Source organism: Aquarana catesbeiana, linkage group LG09 (assembly GCF_042186555.1).
Source record: "Aquarana catesbeiana isolate 2022-GZ linkage group LG09, ASM4218655v1, whole genome shotgun sequence".
Lineage (NCBI taxonomy): Eukaryota > Metazoa > Chordata > Amphibia > Anura > Ranidae > Aquarana > Aquarana catesbeiana.
In genome coordinates this window covers 224,494,969-224,518,381 of record NC_133332.1, presented here as the reverse complement: position 1 = coordinate 224,518,381, position 23,413 = coordinate 224,494,969, and positions in this window count along the sequence as shown.

The following is a 23,413-nucleotide window of genomic DNA, read 5'->3' as shown; positions in this document are numbered from 1 at the left end:
GTTTGTATTGTCTTACTGGGGTCCTCCCCTCTTGTGCCTTACACACGGTGCAAGGTCAGAGAATCTGATTTGTTGACCTCGCCCTGTAATCTTGTTTGAATTTTCTGGCTGACTTTTGTTATGTACCTGTGCTGGCTATGTTGATTGTCATACACACTTTCTATGAAAAATAAAGAATTACAAAAAAAAAAAAAAAAGTGAATTCTATTTGTGAGGGTGTAGATCCTACTTGATTGAAGGCTGAAAGTTACAGCCGCATGGGTTGTTTATGTGAAGGATGCTTGGTAGTTATTCTGGAAAGTTCAGTCAAAGAAGTCCACGGGTCCCGCAAACTCGATGTTCGCCGGAATTTTCTTCACCTTGCATAGGTGCTTTAAAACAGTGTCAATGGTTTGGTATCTACTCTAAAGGAAGTTCCCAAAACATGCCCTGTTGGGGGTACTTGATGCTGGGAACCACTGCCAAAGACCAACCCATCCTTTTCCAAAAAGTTCCAGCACCAGAATCTACGGTGCTGCCTAGGACAAGTGGCAAAGGCAAATCTTTAAGGTCACACATAGCCTACTCTTCCACTGATTGTTGGTCATACAAATGTTAGGTAATGAGTATTTCTCCATCAGCGGAGTGATTGCTCTAAGGAATATTTTATTTGCTCTTGACAGCAAGGAAAATTTTCTCCACCATGGGCCTGAATTGGCAGCTGCCTAACTCAGGTTTTATATTGCCTTCTGCATGAATGCTATTGGAGCAGAATTATAATTAGAATAGGTAGTGATTGATGGACTTTGGGCTGTTTTTGTTCACCCTTACTATGTTAGTATTCAGTTATATATTTACAAGACTTCAATAATAATTGTGCAATTGCTAATTTATACTATAGGATATGTGATATTTTATTTTTTACTCTACAAAATAATTCTTTAAAACTACTTGTTTACAATGTTTCTTTATTATTTTATTTACAGTCTATAGTATTTTTTTATATCATTTTTATTCTGCAGTCTACTTTGGTATTCATGTATTCATGTACTCTATGGTCTTTTTTTTTTTTTAAGATTCTTTTTATTGAGTTTCATAAGAAAAGGTAGTACAAAACAGAGCTCTGGGCATACCCCAGCTCCGAATACACAGTAAACCTCAATAAACAATAAACCTCAAAAGACACTAAAGAACAGTGTCCGCTCAGCTCAATGTACAGGAGCAATCAGTGAATTATCAAAGAGCATGTAAATTGTCTCCAAGGTACCCATCTGGAGGAGACACAATAGGAGGAACACCCACCCCAAAATCGCAATTGTGGGGAGAATTAGGCATTCCTGTCCCAGGACCAAAAGAGGGCCAAACCACAGATAATACCCAGGGTTCACTGGAGTTATATAAGATTCATTAGTGCAAGGGGAATCAAGCCAGAGGTCCTATACCTTATTAAATGTATGGGGCATCCACGAGACAGGTAGGTAGCTTTGTAAAGGGGCACAAAGCTATTAATCAAGGAATTCCAGAAATTCAAATCAGGGGCCTACTTTGATTTACATTTTAATGTGATAGCCTTCCAAGATAAAATAACAGTAAACTTAGAATGGTCTAAAAAGCTCAGTGGAAGGCAAGGGGGCCCACTAATCCAAGCAGACAGAATTCATGCCCTTTTTTGAAAATAACATTTTCCTTTTCATTTTGTTGGATTCTGTTTGTTCTTATGCTGTGAGGAGGATGAGTTTTCAGTGAACAGTTTGCATTGGGAGACTCAGCTTTGGTCTTTCCTGCAGAGCTTGATAAATGTATAACTTTGCCCCTGTGTGGGTGTATTCCATAGACTAATGTCTCCTTCTGCTTGACACTTTCTATGCAAAGGTCTATGCTCGGTCAGTAGTTACGGGTCACTGTAAGATATTTAAATTACCTAATAATCTGTGTTAAAGGACAACTCTGCAGAGAAATTCAGGATACAAAAAAAAACAAGCACATGTGATTACTTGTGTCTGCATTTTAGCTTTGTGGACAAAAAACAATTGACAGATTTTGACATACTGTCATAGTAGTCAATAGTGTCATGGTAGAATGTGTCAATTACTTGACTGTGGAGCCCAAGATGACAAGGGTGGCCTCTTGTGCAATTGCCAAGTTCAAGCACCCCTGGTAGTGAAGACAGGGACTGCTAGGGCAGTGGTAGGTGCAAGTGCCTGGAAGCTATAGTAGTGAGCTGAGGCTTGGAGACACAGGAGTCCTTCAAGTAGTAGTATAGCGTCTGGTCACAAGCCTTGCTCAGCAGCAGCCAGGCAGACAGATGCAGGGTCAGGATCAGGTTCAAGATGAGGAAGAGGCAGAAGTTGGTAACGTGCTGACAGAGGGGTTAGCAAATCAGGAAGCAGAGATGTAGTCAGAAATCCATGCCAAGGTCAGTAACACAAGCGAGCAGCAGAAAAAACAGGCAGGGGTGATCCAAGAGACCAAGAAAGGGAAAATACAATATGTACCTCTTAATATTCCAACCAGATCCTCATTGAGTCATACAGCCTGGGTGGTCAGGAAAGGGAGGGCAGTGAGCATGCACCCCACTTCCTGTACTGTACCAGACCACATGCCTTTTAACTTAACATGTACCATACCTTGTAAGAGGGCACTGAGGCCAGGCAGACTCTCAGTCTAAATAGGCTACAGGTGCCACAATCTTTGGATGCGTCCACACGCCTATGTGTACTCGCACGTACCTGCACGTTTGTTCCATTGCTCTTCTGCGTGCGCATTCTAGTACTTGCTCATCTTGTTAGGCCTCTATGCTCATGATTATGCACATACACATGTAGCACCCTAGTGCTGAGGCAGGGTTGCTCACAAATGTATTATGTCATGTACTCAGTGTCTCGGCCAATGGGCAGCGGTCTTTGGGTCCTTGGCCTGCTGGGAGAACCTATTTATTTGGGCAGAGTCAGGTGAACGCTGTTCTGTGCCATGTGGATGGCTGTCTGGGTGGACGTGTGTTAAAATACTCTGGGTTGCTAGTCCAGAAGCCTGAGGCCTATCCTGAGAGTACCTGGCTGCTAGGCTGCCTGAGGCCTATCCAGGAGTAGGAGAAGCAGTGCAGGGTTGGGACTTCAGGCCTGGATACCAACCAAGTTGAAGAGGTTCAGCCGGATGGGGAACCATGTTGATGCTATCGGGTATGATCATTCCGGTTGCCAGTAACAATGACGGATCAAGGCCAGAGGTAAAAGGGAAACAGTCGCCACTAATGGACCTGTCCCCACCTGTTATCAGAGGCCAGTTTTCGGAAGCCTGAAAGAAGTACCAGAGCAGCCTTTTTCACTAGCCAGGGACGGTGAAGAAGTGGGAAAGCTTCAGCAAGTGCCAAGCCAGGGACCCAGCAGGTTAGCGGGGGTGACGCTTGAGGAGTATACAGCGGGTTAGCTGTGAAAGAGCTCAGAGGATCCAGTGACAACTGGGATCTTGATGTCTAGTTAGAGACTTGGAGCTCAGTGAGTGAATATCTACAGTGGAACACTGTGAGATGTAAGAGAATATCTATACCGAGTTACTGTGAGTTACGTGTAAGGACCTTTATTGACTGTTTCAAATTCAGTTGCCATAAGAGACAGCAGTTCTACAAATACAGTGGTCATATTCTGCTGGAAGGCCCTCAACCTGTATAGCTGTCTGCCTATGAATTTGTTTCGGAGTCTGCCAATTACCATTGCATCTACCTAAGGGTGTCCTGGCCCTAACCCTCTCCCCCAGTTCTTGTTAAGAGACAATAAATCTCCTCTGTTTACATCCAAAAAGTGACTGGCACCCAATTATTCCATCTTGCATTACACCCACTATGCCTAATAACCCACTCCACAAAGGAAGGATGTCAGCTCTTCCTGATTGTGGAGGTCACTATTAGTCTTCTAGGGGTCAGGGCCAGTGCTAAATTTGGGGCCCAACATGGGGCAAAGGCATTATTCCTACAGTGGTCGTCCCTAGCAACCGGCTACAGCTACATCTGGATTTCTTCTGGCTCCGTGGGAAGGTGGCAAGTAACGTCTTTATTCCACATAGACTGTGTTATTATCCATTTCAACAATGTGGGGAAGAACCAACATGTCTCATTGCTCATGGGAGAGTGTCAGCCTGGTCTTTTGTCACTTTATGCCAGTGCCGCAAGGGCTAAAACAGACTCCAATAACGTTTTGGTGCTCTGCAGGAGAAAGGAGGCAGGCGCTGAAGTTCTCAGAGGACAGGTGAACCAATCTGCTGGCAGGGGGAGGAGCTGTTGCTCTGCAGAGGAGGAAGGGGAAGTAATACCACGTGCAACACCATCACCCACTTTGGAACTACAGTGCAATTGTTGTATAAGGACAATGGCACAGTTTGGAGCTTCCATGACAGATTGGATGAGGCGTGTTTCGGGAGTTGGTCTTGGTCTGAGCGGATCGAAGGGCCTCCTGATGGATACTGGAGTGAGATACACACCTAAAGGTAGCCTTGCACTATACACTACCAGAGGCTATGAAGCTATTGGGCTGATTTGTGGGGAATGTTCAGGTTTGGCCACAAATCTGCGGCCTTGGATCATCTGTGGACGCTGTGGGGAACCCTTGCTCAAGGTAGCCTTACCAGCCCAACCCCTGTGGACACTACAGGCAGACTGGGACAGGAATGCTGCTATTCCAGTTGGGGAAACTTTGATAGTCCCCCCACCATCACCCGGCTTGTGCTGCTCCTCTCATTTCTGTGGCTGCTCTAGGGTCCAGTGCTCCAGTTATTCCTCGAGGCCGCGGTCGGGCCCACCTGCATTCCTTGATGATGGAACCTCCCGGGGAAAGGATACCAGAGTTGGGTAAGCCTGAATTAGGTGAAGGTAGTGTGCCAGTGGGGGCTGTGATACCTGTGGCCAACAAGGGAGACAAGGTTGTTTTGCTAGTTGATGTTAGCTCAAAGCGCAACCTGATCCCGGTTGAGAAGTGCTCCACTATATTCGATTCAGACATTTTATCCAATCGGATCTCTGAATTGTTCTCAGACACTTTGTCATAGACTGGAAAGTGGACTGATAGTGAAAGGGAGCAACCGTGTGATTTAGAGGAGGAAGTTCTTCCTGTGAAAGCTGCTAGTGTTAAAATTGAACTGTCTGCCAGTGCACCACCACGTCTATGCTTTACCAACTCTTTTGAGGAGGAGCGCTGGGCAAGTTGGACTATTATTATAGCCAAGCCAATTCAATTTACCAAGTCTTCTTGCAAACCTGACACTGTCGCTGGATATCAGGTCCAACTTGCTTCCAGGGTTCTACCTGGATGCGGAGACCCTAAAACGCTCTCCAGGCTGTCCAAGCTACAGTGTATTGTTATCAAGAAAGTGGCTGAAGAATATGGTTATCTGTACCCTTATGTACCCGCTCAGTTTGAAGAGGAAATTCAGGTGAAGAAAGCTCAGTGGGTGGATGTTGCCGTTCGGAGCTTTCTTAAAAATCCTCTTTACAAGTTCACATTGACTTCAAAAAGCTGTCACCAAGATGTGCTTAAAAATATACCTCTGTCTCACAAACCTGGGACTATGGCCGTAATATCTGTCCTGATTGTGTGATTATTCGTAGGCCTAATAGGAAGGACTTCCAGCATTATATCACCACTGTGGATGCAAGTAGAAAACCTCTACAGTTACCAGACCTTAGGTATTACTGATAAATTCTGTTGAACTGTGCTAAGTTACCGAAAATGGTGGAGTCATGTTGCTTTACTGAAAGTTGCTCTACCTTCAAAAACAAGTTGTTGTGGGGACATTCCTGCTGTGGCTGTGCTGCTGGATTCTGAAACCTGGCAGTTACAGGGAGTGCCCTAACCGAGTCATACTGGCCTGTGTTCTAGAATTGCCAGTGCGCCTCTCTCTGAAAAGTGACATGCTGATTTGCATTTGAGAGACTTCAGTGTGTCCTGTTCTTCATTAGTAAGGAACATTAATCTCAGTTCCCAGCTGTGTCAAAGACAGACTGAGATTCCGAATGTAAGGGGCTCTGTTGATGAACAATGCTTTCAAGAATTATGGCCCCTTGCATGATGGCATGGCTAAAGTGCTGTTTGAATACTGCCATGCTTTCTGTCCACTGAGTTCTCCCTATGAAGAAGGGAAACTGCTGAGTAATGTTGTTGCTGCACCTAGTGAAAGATTGATGGATTTTGGGGCTCCAAGGACACTGGGTGTTAGTTAGGTAGGAAAGGCTGTGGCAAAAAAGGGCAAGTTCTCACCTTAAACTTGGATAATGGACCAAAGTTACACAAGGACTGTGTTTTCCAGGTATATATTGACAACCAGGGGGCATGAGTGCCAGCCTGAGTGAGTTTCATTCATATTATGCAAATGTTTGATAGGAATTGCTAAGTGAGTTTCTCCTATAGAATTGTTATGCAAAAGGGGTGGCACCCTCAAGGGGGTGGGGTGCATTTTCAACTGTGCATATGTTTAGGTATAGTCATTGCTAACATATATGTAGATTGAGATAAGTCATTGTGTTTATCTTGCATTGCCTTTCTTCTCTCGGCTGAGGGTAAACAACATTTCACACATATATATATATATATATATATATATATATATATATATATATATATATATATATTGCACTGTATTACTGTAGGAATAGGATGTTTTTCTATGCTGTCTATTTATTCTTTTTCAGGTGTTCCGGAACCCATCGCATCTTCCTTGGCTAAGGAGAGACAGTGACCGCAACTTGCATAACCAGTGGCGTATCCAGGGTATGGCACATAAGGCAAGTGCCATGGGCGCCATATGAAGGGGGTGCTCGTAAGTGGCCCAGGCAGCAAGGCACTGACTTACCCGGGTCTCTTCTTCCCAGGGCCGGATTAGCGTAAGGGCTATTGGAGCTGCAGCTCCAAGCCCCTACCATAATGTCGGCCCAATACAAACATTCTAATCTACACACACTTACTAGCCACCTGCCAGACACTACATTGCCTTGCAGTCTCGTCAGACAGCTGAATTATAGGCCCAAGACAGTGAGCCGTATAAAGGGGGGAGTTTGGGACTTTAGATGAGGCGCATAAATGTATGTGCCTCCATCCCAGGTTCAAGTAAATAAAAAGGGGGAATTTGGGACTTTGAATGAGGCTATTGGCTGGTTATGGTTTAAAAGATATGTGGACATGTTTACTAACATATAAATGTAAATACGTTACAGTGGTACATGTCTTATAAAAGAGTAATGTCATATGAAAAACCATGCATGAATGGCATAGACAGCATGAATAATGCATAAATATATACATATAACAGCACATGATAATGCAGACATAGTAATACTGTAAAAATGCATGTATAAACACATATCAACTTGGCAGCACATGGCAATATTGAATCAATTGAGTGTAGATTGTGTTAGTAAAAATGAAAGGTGATAGTTCTAAATAATTGCTGTTAAAGCATGATGTTACATCCTGAAAGCTCAACGTGTTTTGTGTAAAAACACTTCCTCAGGGGCGGATGCTACATAGTATATACAAAAAATTAAATATGGTTAGGTCTAATATTGGTTGAGCACAACAGAAGACAACAGAATTGTCAGTCCTGGGTACCTACATACAGCAGACCACAGCAGCATATGGTAAGTATAGGGCCAGGGCCCAGAAGGTGTCTGTCCCGGGAGCTGAGGTGGTCTAAAGCCCCGTATCGGCTGGACGCACAGGCAGCACCCCCAAAGCACAGTTTGCCAATCTCCATATTGTATGAAAGTGATGAGCAGGAGTGATAGCAGCCAAGGGGGTCTACAATGGATAAAAAAAGATATCCATTAGAGATCAAGAAGATTGTGAAAATAAAATGAGACCAGCTGCTCAAATGAAAAGGGTGAAAAGGGTGAGAACAAGTGCATGTGAGGAGGATGATAATGAACACCAACGAAAATAGATGGTGAGAGAGATATACATAAATCACCATAAGAGAATTCAACTACCAAGAAACAGTAGAGACTAAGAAGAAAGTGACACACTAATCAACAATATAATGGGATCGCTAGGTAATTACCTTAGGTGTGTGCATGTAAGCAAAGTACAGCTACAGATTGCAGCATCTAAATGTGTGCAGCAAAGAGAACTGTGTTCAGAGATGTGCCTTATATACGCCCCACATGCACGGGGGGGTATTTACAAGACAGTGAACTGGCCCGTGGCAACGGCCGATACATACATTGCCATGCAGAGAACGCTGCACTGCATAGCCTCTGTACTAGTGCGCTGAGGCTGAGCGTGCTCCTCCCTTTGACATCCCGGGTGGCATGACGTCATCCAGAGGCCGGCCCGAGAGGCTGGTGGGAAAGGAGTGTGAGCTGCGCCGGCGTTGCTGCAAGCAAGGAGGAGGAAGCGCCATACAAGTACAAGAACAAGTAAGCTCTGCCTCTGCATGGGGCTCGGGAAGTCGGGCAGATATGTGCAGCTCAGTGTACTGGCTCTAGCTGAAGTGGGTTAACTATTTGAGAGGAAGGGCAGGCAGGGGGCTGTCAGTGCCCCCTAGGCCTATCACTATCAGTGCTCATTAGTGCAGCTCATCAGTGCCAGTGCCACCTATCAGTACCAGTGTCACCTATCAGTGCAACCTATCAGTGCAGCTCATCAGTGCCACCTATCAGTGCAGCTAATCAGTGCCACCTGTCAGTGCCAGTGTCACCTATTAGTGCCACTGCCCATCAGTGCAGCTCATCAGTGCTGCCTTATCAGTGCCCATCAGTGCAGCCTATCAGTGCCCATCAGTGCAGCTTATCAGTGCTGCCTATCAGTGCCCATCAGTGCTGCCTATCAGTGCAGCTCATCAGTGCTGCCTATCATTACCCATTAGTGCAGCTCATCAGTAGCTTGACTTGTAGTTTTGTTAGCTTTTTTTTGTTAATGTTATCTGAAAGATGGGTTTTTAAATGTTTTAACAGGGGCGCAGTTTCAATGCTTGCCATAGGCGCCATTTTCACTAGATACGCCTCTGTGCATATTAATGCAAAATGTTCTATTCTTTACAGGTGTATATAGTAGATACATAGGATATAAGGCTACTGTTTTGTATTTCCCTTACTTGTTTTGGTGGTACGCCACATGTAAAACTGTATATATTATCCGCTATTTATCTGCCTTTTTTGTGAACTGCCACTTGCCTGTGTACATGTATGATGTTATTCATTCCATGTAGGCCACATGTATTGTTACCATTTTATTTCCATGTTACCCCACCTATCCACGTTTTGCCAGGACATCCACTCTTAGGCTTGAAAGTACAATTTTTTTTTTTGTTACAAACTCCGAGATGTAGTTTCCTTGGTGAGGGAGGATGTAGCACCCTGGTGCTTAGGCAGGGTTGCTCACAAATTTAGTATGCCAGGTAGTAAGTGTCTTGGCTAATTGTTAGATGATCCACTAACTTTTCCCTAAATCTGGGTTTGCTGCACTTCTCTCTTTTGTCACTGGGTGGCACTGTTGCCGGTGACACTGGATTGACAAGGGTGTAGCGAAACAAGACAATGAGTGGATGGGCTGTCTCGGTCAATGGGCAGGGGTCTTTGGCCCCTTGGCCTGCTGGGAGAGCCTATTTATTTGGGCGGAGTCAGGTGATCACTGTTCTGTGCCACCTGGATGGCTGTCTTGGTGGACATGTGTTAAAATGCTCCGGGTTGCTAGGCCAGAAGCCCCGAGGCCTATCCCGGGAGTACCTGGCTGCTAGGCTGCCTGTGGCCTATCCAGGATGCCTGGAGTCCAACCTAGTTGCAGAGGTTCAGCCGGACGGGGAACCAAGTTGTTGCTATCGGGAACGATCATTCCGGTTGACAGCGGCAATCACGAATCAAGGCCAGAGGTAAAAAGGAAGCAGTCGCCACCTACTATTGCATCTCCCTAAGCGTGTCCTGGTCCTAACCCTCTCTCTCCCAGTTCTTGTTAAAAGACAATAAATCTCTTCTGTTGGCACATAAAAAGTGACTGGCGCCCAATCATTCCATCTTGCATTACACCCACTATGCCTAGTAACCCAATCTACAAGGAAGGATGCCAGCTCTCCCTGATTCTGGAGGTCACTATTAGGCTTCTAGGGGTCAGGGCCAGCGCAACACACATAAGAATGAGCACCTGCTGCATGAGATCCCTGACAGATAGTATGTTACCCTATGACACTAGCGTGTCAATTTAGGATACTTTGATTTGCAACCTCTAAAATGGGCATGGTTGTTTTTTGTCCAAAATATAGTGCAAATGTTTTTGGCACACACATTTTCCTGAACAGGAGAATATCACTTTCCTGAACAGGAGTAAATGGTATAACTGATGTTTAGTAAAGCTGTGTATAGCATATAGAATGTTTTGGCATGGCAATAATCATACTCAAAGTCTAACCCTCATGCTAATACTAAGCCTAAACCACAGCCTAACCTGCTACCTAACCTCTATTCCTACTTCAACTTAACAATGATCCCTTATCCTTAACTCTTACACTAATCCTCAGCCTACATTAAGAATAAGTGAGTGTCCATGGGTTCTATTAGCCAGGGGTTCAACATATCTTGCCTAAAATCTGCAAAACCTGAGCTTACTATCAAGCCCCACTGAAATATATGGGAGGCACCTAGGAATCCATATTACTCCCTCATACAAAACCCTATTTCACGCTAACTACCCATCATTATTTAACAACATTAAAATATACTTAAATTATGGTCACCATACCATATCTCATTCATAGGAAGAATTGTAGCCATAAAAATGGTTATATTACCCCAAATTTTTTTTTTTTTCAGATCACTTCCCCTGTTAATACCCAAAAACACATTAGATGCACTCCAAAGAGATATCAATAAATTTTTTTGGCAAAACAAAAAACCCAGATTTAGCTACTCCATAGGCGTGCGCAGGGGGTGTGCCGGGTGTGCCTGGGCACACCCTAATTATCCCATGGGGCACAGATTCCCCCTGCTGATATTTCACCAAAGCCCCTCAATGGGGTTCTTAATAAAATTGTAAAAATAATAAAAACATACAACTGTAATATAATAATTTAAAAATAAATAAAAAACTACTGACACCGTCCACTGCCCTACTAACACCAATCTCTGCCCTACTAACATGTCCACTGCTCTACTGACACCGTCCATGTTTTAATACATTTTACAATATATATATATATATATATATATATATATATATATATATATATATATATATATACACATATATACACACACATACATATACACACACGTGTGTTTGAGCTTTGGGGTGCACACCCTAATCCAATAGGCTGCGCACACCTATGAGCTACTCCCTGATGTTTAGGCCTCAACTGAAAGGACTAAATATCCCAAACCTATGGTTATATTATCTCTCAACTAGATTTGCCCAACTAGCAGAATGGTACGCCCCCGCCATGCAAATCCCATGGCTCTCATTTGAACAACAATCGGTCCTTCCATACCACCTACAAGATCTATTATGGACCATGTCTGTCTTACCACAGAAAATTAGACCATTAAATATGGTTGTAACACATTCCTTACAACTATGGAACAGGCTCCCTCCCCTAGCGTCCTTCCTAGGAGACCCCCACTTCTTGATCCTAGACATTAATCAAAACTCATTAATCATATGGCAACTTCACAACCTAACAAACCTAAATTCACTCACCCATAGCAATGAATTGTATTCATTTACTGATCTCCAATCAAAATATAACATCACACACACAGAACATGAGAACTACCTAAAGATCAGACACTTCTACCAAAAATACTTCTCACTCACCCTCCATTCCCCCTTTTCACTTTTCAAACAAATTTGTATTTCTTCCCCACGGGATAGAGGTTTAATATCCAGAATTTATAAAAGTCTAAGCCCCGGTTCACACAGGGGCGGCACGACTTGCAGGTCGCCTCACACGACTGCCATGGCGACTTGCAAAACGACTTCTGTATAGAAGTCTATGCCAGTTGCCCCAAGTCACCCCCAAAGTAGTACAGGAACCTTTTTCTAAGTCGGAGCGACTTGCGTCGCTCCTATTAGAACGGTTCCATTGTACAGAACGGGAGGCGACTTGTCAGGCGGCTAGGTCGCCTGACAAGTCGCCCCTGTGTGAACCGGCACTAAATTAACTCAACATGCCAGAAAAATCACACCCCATGCTCCTATGGGAATCTGATTTAGACCAATCATTCTCACCTGAACAATGGGATTCTATATTTGAAAACCTACATAAGTGCACCAAAACAACTTCTATCAGAGAATCAGCCACAAAACTACTCTATAGATGGTATCTTACCCCTGACAAAATGAACTCATTCTACCCATCAACATCACCCCTCTGTTTCAGAGGCTGGCCAAAAAATAGAACACTATTACATATGTTTTGGGACTGTATTCGCCTAAAAAATATCTGGCACAAGGCTGGTACCATGATAGAACGAATTACAGGCAGAAAAATTCACTTAACACCTCAATTATGCCTGTTATTCACAAGATATCCCAACAGCCAGTTCTAGATTAATCCATACATTATTTAGCTCTATCCACTGGACTATAGCATTCAACTGGCGCTCATCTAAACTGTATGATAAACATCAAACTATCAGAAAGGATACACCATACACTATATGATACAATGCATATATATATAAAGAAATGGACACCATGGGAATCAGCACTACTGGTTTAAGATTTAATACTGTTATGTTATTCATAAAAGCTTACTAAAAAACTACATTTTGATATCTACCAAAACCTTACTTACCCTTGTTTTATGTATCCACTGTCAAAAATCCTATTATCTCCTTCATGATATTCCATATACCTATATGTAATCAAAGATTGCTCACCCACCTGTACTTTTCCTCCATTGTATATATTTTGTACCATGACCATTTCTACAATAAAAACCGTTTGTAAACAAAAAAATATATGGGAGGCAAAACTTGTGGGCCGTTTTTTTTTGACTAAGTACTGTAAAAAAAAGCCGGGAAGCTGACTACTGCCATGGGGAACATGTACCAAGGCAAAAAACACAACAAAACACAAAATACTGTACAGAAGGGAGACAATCTTTTCATCCAGCTTCAAGAGCAACATTTAAAATACACAAATCCTGTAAATAACTTGCTTGGGGGATAGCTGTACACAGGGCTTAGGTGAGAATAGGTGCAGGAACTCCCCCTTTTGGGAGTTACCCATTGTCTTTGCCCCTACCTACCTCTGAGCACAAGTCCTTGGTTCCAGCCCCTACCTACCTCCCAGCACTGCCTCTTTTAGAGAATACAGAACCAAGTAACATTTGTGGTACTAAGTAATTTGTATGGAATTTGTTATTAATAACAATAACAATCAGTAAAATAGACGCCCACAGCCAACAACAATAGACCCACCAGCAACAACAGATTCCCCCCTTGCAACAATGGACCACCTACAACAAAATGCCACCCAGCAACAATAGACTTCTCCCTCAACAGTAGATCCCTCCCAGTGACAACTGACCCGCCAGCAACATAAGACCCACCCCAGCAACAATAGATCCCCCACCAGCAACAATAGACATCCCCAGCAGCAATCAACCCTTCTGCAGAAATAGATCCCCTCCAGCAACAATAGATCCATCAGCAGCCAGCATCAATAGACACTGTAGTACAACCCAGCACTCCTTGCCATTACATGCATTCAATGGTGGAGGTGCCGTAACTGCGTTCCCTGGCTGTACATGATGTTACTGAACAGTACAATTTTCACAAACAGTCAATGTGATGGAGTACACTGGTAGAGCATTAATGTATTTCTTTTACAATTAGCTTACATTCAGCAGAAGCACCCCAATCTGATCCAATTAAATTTTAATGAAATAAATAAACTTTTAAAAACACAGCATGGGGTATCCCTTAATATTCCAACCAGATCCTCATCCAGTCATACAGCCTTGGTGGTCAGGGGAGGGCAGTAATCATGCACCCCACTTCCTTTACCATACCAGACCACATGCCTTTGAACTTACCATGTACCATACCTTGCAAGGGGGGTGGCAAAGCTTTCCCCCACTTGCAAATTGACCTTCCTTTATCCCAACTCTTAGGGACAATGGTCTATTCCCCAAAAAGAGGTGGGGGTAATATAGGGGAATTATGGAATCTGGAAGCCCCTTTATAATCAGGCCCAAGTATCCACCCCCTACCAAGGAAATAAGCACTGGGGTCAGTGGCGGCCCATCCATTAGGGGCGCATGGGCGCCACCCCCCCATTCATGGGTCCGGCCCCCTAATCTACATGTGGGGTGCTGGACGCATGGAATTCAATCTGTTTCTTTTTTTATCAAACCAAGAGCACTGCGCCCGAGCCCACATACTTGTGTGACAATAGCAAATTAATATTCGCTATTGTCTTCCTGATTCTCCTCCTGGCCAATCAGGAAGCAGTTCCTGAAAAAAGCCGATTGGCCATGGAGTCTTAGAACTCCCAGCCAATCGGGTCTCAGTCGGGACCCACTTCCTGTTTGGCCTGGAGGCGAAGCAATGGCCCCGGAATGAGGAGCTGCAGCCCGGATCCACATCTGCCTGGTCTGCCTCCTTCCTAAGGTAAGGAGGCCTCTGATCACCACCGCATTTCTGCCCATCTCCTGCGGGGAGGGGGATCGCCACATTCCTGTCAGTTTGCCGCCCCCCACCCCCCAAATATTGAGCAACAGCCACCACTGACTGGGGTACATTAGTATTGGTTTTCCATTCCAACAAAGTATTAAAGATAAATAAACAAACACATTAATAAAAAATCTATCAATTTAATGGTTATTGAACCCAAAAATGTAATTTATTGTAGCTTACCATTAGATGAGGTGGCTGCATCAGTTTTCTTTTCTTTATTTATTATCCCTCTGTTTTCACCTGATGATCTGGCCAGTAATACACCTCCCGTAATAGTGAAACACCACTCTGGATGAAGGAGCACAGATGTTTTAAATGTATTACCAGATTTAAATACACTAACAAAGTGAGGTGAAAGCCAAACACTTTTTAATCAGTTATAGTAAACAGTTTTTTTTCCTTTTGGGTTAAAGGTTTTGCATGCATAAATAAAAGCTGATCATTTTAAGCACCCCAGCCAGTGTTAGTTTGTCTCATCCACGTAAACTGTTACATTCTGCTGGAGAGCTTGTGCTTTTGAAAAACAATAGACTAGCTGGCCAGATAACCAAATGAAAATAGAAAAAAAAAAGCTTAAAAAAGAAAATGAATGCAGGCATCAAATCTAAGAATTGGTAAGCTACATTATAACAATTATTTGCTTTTTGGTTAAATAATGATTTAAAATTAAAAAACAAAATGCATACTTACCTGCTTTAAAAATAAAATGTTATGACCCCAGAGGTAATTCTACACCAATTATGCAGTCTGTCAATGTAATCCACACCAATCGCTGCATCCAGAGAAGTGAATGCAGCATAAATCATGATGACCCATTGCCCGCTGGTATGTACACACCGCATTCCCATCACTAAATGACAGATTATGAACTGCAGTAATATAAATCGCCAGCTGGGAATCCTGGTCGATGGTATTGACCAGAGGAGCCTCTTCACGACTAAGCCCAGTAAAGGGTGAAATAAGTAAGAGGGAGGAGCTTCTTGAAAGATATTAGAATGTAATTCATGTATATTTTGGGAATAAGTTCTCTGGGACCACTAATCTTAAAGCGGATTCGCTTCGAACCCATGGTAGTGCCAAACCTGAACCTTATTCCAAACCCAACTCTTGATTATCTGCCCAAAGTTATGTCTAAAATAAACATTCATTTTACCCCACTAATTCAAACCATAAACCTCAACCCAACAAAGATCTATCATTCAACATCACCCCTAACCCTCAATCTAAACCCCAACACTAAACCTTCTCCCAAAACCTAGTTCTAATTATTAATCTTGCCCAATAACAAATTTCAATAGTTAACCCAAACCTACATCCTTAATCCTCAAACCAAACTCGCACCCTAACTCCTAAATGTAACCCTAATGCCCTGTACACATGGTCGGACATTGATCGGACATTCCAACAACAAAATCCATGGATTTTTTCCGACGGATGTTGGCTCAAACTTGTCTTGAATACACATGGTCACACAAAGTTGACGAAAAATCCGATCGTTCTGAACGCAGTGACGTAAAACACGTACGTCGGGACTATAAACAGGGCAGTAGCCAATAGCTTTCGTCTCTTAATTTATTCTGAGCATGCGTGGCACTTTGTGCGTCGGATTTGTGTACACACGATCGGAAATTCCGACAACGGATTTTGTTGTTGGAAAATTTTATAGCAAGCTCTCAAAGTTTGTGTGTCGGAAATTCCGATGGAAAATGTGTGATGGAGCCCACACACGGTTGGAATTTCCGACAGCAAGGTCCTATCACATATTTTCCGTCGGAAAATCCGACCGGTGTATACAGGGCATAACACCTAAACCTAGTCCTGCAATAGCTATAATCCCAGTGCTAATATTACATTCCAAATAATGCAGGAGGTATCAGAAACAAAAAAATAGGCACAACCTCACCGACATACTGTACGCCAAGAAATCGGTTCTGTAAAACCCACCCAAAAAATGTCTATATCTATCTGATTGGACAATGTTAGCAAGAGGTCATCCAACACTGGGCACACAAGGAAAGGATTGGAAACCTTTAGCCTGGGGGCAAACACAAACATTGAATCTTTCATGGTAGGTATAGATGTCAATAGGTTATTGTGACTCACCTTTTCACATCAACCAGACCTCCACTGCATTCGGTTACATGACATCTCAGATCCGCAGTGGAAGATGGTGCTGGAAGATTTCATTCTGCCAGATGCTGTGATCATAGGTCTGCTTAGGGGAAGATAGCTAATGCCCTCCAGGCACCACTGACTTTAGGTCCACTTTGTCAATGTCTGGATGGGGGTTATCTCCACTCAGAGCCTAAAGCCCTGGTCATTAGTACTGGCAAATGCCCCCTCCCCTTTGGGCCATACCCACATGAAACTATTGTAAATCAACACAGATTCTGCAAACTAAAGCGGAGTTCCACCCTGGAATGGAACTTCCGCTGATCAGATTCCTCCCCCCGTCCGGTGTCACATTTGACACCTTTAGGGGGAGGGGGAAACAGATACCTGTCAAATCCAGGTTTTTGCTCCCACTTCCGACGAAAGACCGCCGCACATTGTGCATCGAACTACACCATGTCCGGCCCTCCTCCTCCTCCCCCTGTCTTCTGGGAGACACACAGGTCCCAGAAGACAGCAGGAACCATTCAGAGCGTGCAGCGCAAGTGACGCATGTGCAGTAGGGAACAAGTCTTCACTGACTGGTTCCCATACCGGAAATGGTGGCGGCAGCATCAGTGAGTCGTTTCGAAGATCGGCTCTGGGTGTCGACATCACGGGCTCCCTGGACAGTAAGTGTCCATATATTAAAAGTCAGCAGCTACACTATTTGCACTTTCCCTTAGAGACTGCACCTAATCCCCGCTCGTTACCTGTATAGAAGACACCTGGGAGCCATAAATCTTGCTGATTGATAGGCGATCAAATACTTATTTCACTCATTAAAATGCAAATCAATTTATAACTTTTTTGAAATGCGTTTTTCTGGATATTTTTGTTGTTATTCTGTCTCTCACTGTTAAAATAAACCTACCATTAAAATTATAGGCTGATCATTTCTTTGTCAGTGGGCAAACGTACAAAATCAGCAGGGGATCAAATCCTTTTTTCCCTTATTGTATAATACTGGTCTGGGACTCCGAGCATCATAATGCCACTGCTCTGAAACCCCCGAGTGTTAACAAGTCATTGTTTTGGTAAGTGTCAGTGTGTCATTGTTCTAGGACAGTGTCGGTGAACCTTGGCACCCCAGATGTTTTGGAACTAGAGTTCCCATGATGCTCATGCACTCTGCAGTGTAGTTGAGCATCATGGGAAATGTAGTTCCAAAACATCTGGGGTGCCAAGGTTTTCCCTCACTGTAAATAAGGTAATTTAAATAGGGCTTACATTGCTTTGGAGCCCAAGACAAGTGAATCTCTAAACTTATTTGTAACGCACAGCAATGTGCTTTATAAATGTACCCTTTTTTTAAGGCTTGATTCACGTGAGTCACATGTGGCTCACAGCAGCGGTCCAGTGCGTGCTGGTTCACAGTTTCAGAGCATGAATTTTTGTGCTGAATTCAGACCTGAAATGGACCAAAAGACGCACAAAATGCACCTGACCTGCTGCGAAGATATGTGAACCGGCTTCATAGCGAGCCGGTCAAAATCTCCTGCTAATGCGAATTGGGTGAGGGGATCCCGCATTCCTTTAATTTTGTCAAATGGTGTAAGTATAATTTATGTATGCTATATAGGCTTGTTTTGGACAAGATCATGAAGGAAAAAAAAGGTACAGCCAGATATGTTTTTTTTTCTATAATATATAAATTTTGCATTGTGCATTTTTGTTTTAAAAGCCTTGTTCCTATGTGTAGAGAGAGAACTTGTTTATTGCAATAAAGTTTAAATGTAGCTCTGGTTAGTCTAGGTAACCCTGTCCCTTCTGCTCTGGAATTCTAAAGCTGGTTTTAGCTCAATAACCAACATAGGCCATAGCCAGGTTAGGCATCTGATGGCCACTTGATAAAGTACATAGGCTGACTCTGAGTTCCAGTGCCACACTATTGTTTCCTGCTAGGAAAAAGCTGTGTTCCAGGTTGGTTGGACAATGGCTGTAGGATCTCCCCATTACCCAGATCTTGTCTTCAGGTCTCTGGCACCAAGATGAATGTCACAATGTAATCATCCTCAGGAGCCCCTGCAACTGGACTTTTCTGCAATATTCATCTGGAGTTATCACATATTAATAATTTTATATAACTGGGTATACAGTATGTGCACAATTCCACCAGGACTCTTTTTGAGCCCTTTGCTGATACTAGCTGTCTGTAAATTGGGTGTATGTACTATTATTATTTTTCTTTTATGTATTGGTGTGTATATATACTATGTACGTATGGAAAATGTTACAGGCTAGTTTCTTTGCTCCTGTGTAAAGGCACAGTCAACTTTATTATGAAACCCACTCTTTCACTTAGCAAAGGTTCTGGTTCTTTTATTTACCTACAGGTTTAGCACAATATCCTATTTTGAGAGGCCCATTTCTCATAACCCCCAAAAGAGGGCCACGTGTACATCAAGTATGAATTTTAATCATAGGTCTACATTAAGCCATCCACGACCCCTTTAAATAATATGCATAATCATTCATGATTATTCTGCACCATTATATCATTGTTTTAGCAGGTTGTAATGTAACAGAGAACAGAATGTGAATCCCAAGTTCTAAGACAATTCACATTGGCATTACACATTTACCAAGTTCTCGAAAACAGCTCCAAGGAGTGGTAAAAGTCCATCAATTACACAGCTGGCATTAATATGCATCATTTGCTTATTATAAGATTTGCTGAGGGCTGTTGTGGCAGCCGGCAGACTCAGCTACAGAATGCACGCAATGCGTCCCTCTTAAGTACTAAAGCCATTAAGGAATATTTTCACAGCTGAGAACGAGCAACTTTCTCCCCAGGAGATAAGTATGAATATGTATCTGAGTTAATGTCTAAAAATAAGAATGCACACAATCTTTATCACATAAATGATACTATTTTGTTTGTGGGAAAAAAAGACTTTGTGTACAGATAAAGTTTTTTAATATATTTAAAGTTACCCAGCAAGGGCATAAAATGAACTGCCATTGCTGGTTGGGTGATATGACTGACCCTGAGCAAGGCAGCAGGACAAGTTCTCAGACACGTTTCAGGCTTGACTGGCTCAGTGCAGGACAGTGACTCACTTTAGTAGGTAGCCCTGACTAGTATCTGGAAGGACACCCTTTTGCCTTCAGAACAGCCATTTTTTCAAGGCATTGATATAATGACATGCTGGAAATGTTAGTAGAGATCTTGGTTCATGCCAACTTAGTAGCATCACACATCTCCTTCAATTTTGTAAACCACACAACCTGAGAATCTTCCATTCCCCTCATCTCAAAAGTGTTTCAGATTTGGTGACAGGGCCACTGAGATACAGTGTCATCATGATGTTTATGAAACTAGGTTAATGCAATGCCTACTGTGTCACATGGTACATTATCTTTTTGGAATTAATCACAGGAATTCAGACAGTGGCCACACGGTACTGAGTGGCCATTATTAATATTTGCCAAGAAAACCCTCCTACACCACCATCAGCCTGAACCACTGACAAAAGATAAGATGGTTCCAAAGATTAGTGTTGAGTGAGACAAATCCCAAGTATCTGAATCCTACAGTAGAAATCCATATTCATGAAACCAGACAACATTTTCCAAACTTTAGGTATGGAATTGGTAAATTTGTTCCCCTTTGTGGCCTTATTTTCTTAGATAACAGGCAAGGGTTCTTCTGCTTTAGCCTCATCTCTTTAAGGCTCAACATGCATTCAGAAATGTTCTACAGAAGTTATCTAAACAGCAGCCTCTGACTTGCAAACTTCAAAAACTGTATTCCTAGTTTATTGATCTCCCGTATGTAAATCCTTTTAAAGTCTCAGAAAGTCAGGTACCTACTGTATGAGATACTACATCCACCTAACACTAAGAATCATGTCATGGTCAGATTTGCTTAGCACATGTCTTTCCTATTATATTATTTTCTTGAATAGTAAGTGTGAACCTCTTGACCATATCTGCACTTTTTGAGTTTTTGCCCCATGATTTGTAATTTTGATTTTCACATTAATGAACAAGTTTGAATGAAAAAAGTCATAGATAATGTTGCCAATAATTTTTATAGACAAGTTTGAGTTACAATTCCGGTAGCTGTATCAGAAGGACTGGGGTCTGTAAAATATATCATTATAGATTGGTCTAAGGAATTATTAGTTAAGGTTAACTACAGTTCATAAGATCTTTAGTTAGCTCTGTAAATAATGATCTGCAGATTAACAGAATGAAATGCAAAGAGGGCACTTTTCAAAAAATATCTTAGTGGCAGGGGACAGATTTTAAGATTAATATTTTTATTTCTTAGATTATATGGGTGCATACACAAGTTTATGACCTAATGTGACCCCCTTAAATTTGTCCTTGGTTACTATTTTTTTTGCAAGTCTGTGTTGGACAACAAATATGTGGTAGTAGGGGAGCTACACTTATACTGATTGAAACACTGTGATTTTTAGCTTTGAAACTCTGACTTCTGAGTCTGAGAACAATGAAAATTAGGGGGCCCTAAACAGTGATACACTGAGCCTTGATTGTTTCCGAACAAGGGCACACTGACACTTGGGGTTCCAGGACTATGACACACTGACATGAGGAAGTCCCTTAAAATTGACATACTGACAACTAGGGATTCCAGTACAATGAGATGTTTACACTTGGAGCTCCCAGTACAATGATAAATTGACACTTGGGGGTCCAAAAACATTGTCATGCTAACACGTAAAGCTGGGCATACACTGGTTGTTTTTTTTCTTGATCAGCCAATGGGCTGATCGAAAAAACTGAACGGACTCTCTCATCCACATAAGATAGATAGGTAGATATAGAAATCCTCTCCGCTGTGTTATTGTTTTCTAAAAAGCAGGGACTCCTCCACTTTTGATTGGCTGGAGTACTGATCAAACAAAAAATTCCCAACAAGCACATTTGTGAGAAGTCAATCATTAGATCAACTTCTCATGAATGGGAACAGCCATAGATAGATTGAAATTTGACTGGTCCCTGCTGAACCAGCCAAATGTCCATCCATCTATGGCCAGCTTTAAGGATTCAAGAACAATGAAACATTCGCCCTCGGGGGTCCCAGAACAATGAAATACTGAAACTTGAGGAAAATTACACATTGACACTTGGAGGTCCTAGAACAGTGATGACAAACCTTGGCACCCCAGATGTTTTGGAACTACATTTCCCATGATGCTCAACTACACTGCAGAGTGCATGAGCATCATGGGAACTCTAGTTCCAAAACATCTGGGGTGCCAAGGTTCACCGACACTGTCCTAGAACAATGACACACTGACACTTACCAAAACAATGACTTGTTAACACTCGGGGGTTTCAGAGCAGTGGCATTATGATGCTCGGAGTCCCAGACCAGTATTATACAATAAGGGAAAAAAGGATTTGATCCCCTGCTGATTTTGTACGTTTGCCCACTGACAAAGAAATGATCAGCCTATAATTTTAATGGTAGGTTTATTTTAACAGTGAGAGACAGAATAACAACAAAAATATCCAGAAAAACGCATTTCAAAAAAGTTATAAATTGATTTGCATTTTAATGAATGATATAAGCATTTGATCCCCTATCAATCAGCAAGATTTCTGGCTCTCAGGTGTCTTCTATACAGGTAACGAGCACTCTCTTAAAGGGAGTGCTCCTAATCTCAGCTTGTTACCTATATAAAAGACACCTGTCGACAGACGTAATCAATCAATCAGATTCCAATCTCTCCACCGTGGCAAAGACCAAAGGATGTCCAAGGATGTCAGAGACAAGATTGTAGACCTACAAAAGCCTGGAATGGGCTAAAAGACCACTGCCAAGCAGCTTGGTGAGATGGTGACAACAGTTGGTGCGATTATTCGCAAATGGAAGAAACACAAAATAACTGTCAATATCCCTCGGTCTGGGGCTCAATGCAAGATCTCACCTCGGGGAGTTTCAATGGTCATGAGAACGGTGAGGAATCAGCCCAAAACTACATGGGAAAATCTTGTCAATGATCTCAAGGCAGCTGAGACTTTAGTCACCAAGAAAACAATTGGTAACACACTACGCCATGAAGGACTAAAATCCTGAACCACCCGCAAGGTCAAGAAAGCACATATACAGCCCCATCTGAAGTTTTCTAATGAACACCTAAATGATTGAGAGAAGAACTGGGTGAAAGTGTTGTGGTCAGATGAGACCAAAATCAAGCTCTTTGGCATCAACTCAACTCACCGTGTTTGGAGGAAGAGGAATGCTGCCTATGACCCCAAGAACACCATCCCCACCGTCAAACATGGAGGTGGAAACATTATGCTTTTGGGAAGTTTTCCTGCTAAGGACAGGACAACTTCACCGAATCAAAGGGACGATGGATGGGGCCATGTACTGTCAAATCTTGGGTGAGAACCTCCTTCCCTTAGCCAGGGCATTGAAAATGGGTAGTGGATGGGTATTCCAGCATGGCAATGACCCAAAACACAAGACCAAGGCAAGAAAGGAGTGGCTCAAGAAGAAGCACATTAAGGTTCTGGAGTGACCTAGCCAGTCTCCAGACTTAATCCAATAGAAAATATGTGGCGGGAGCTGGAGGTTCGAGATACCAAATGTCAGCCTTGACACCTTAATGACTTAATGCAACGTCTGACCTCTGTGATTGTCAA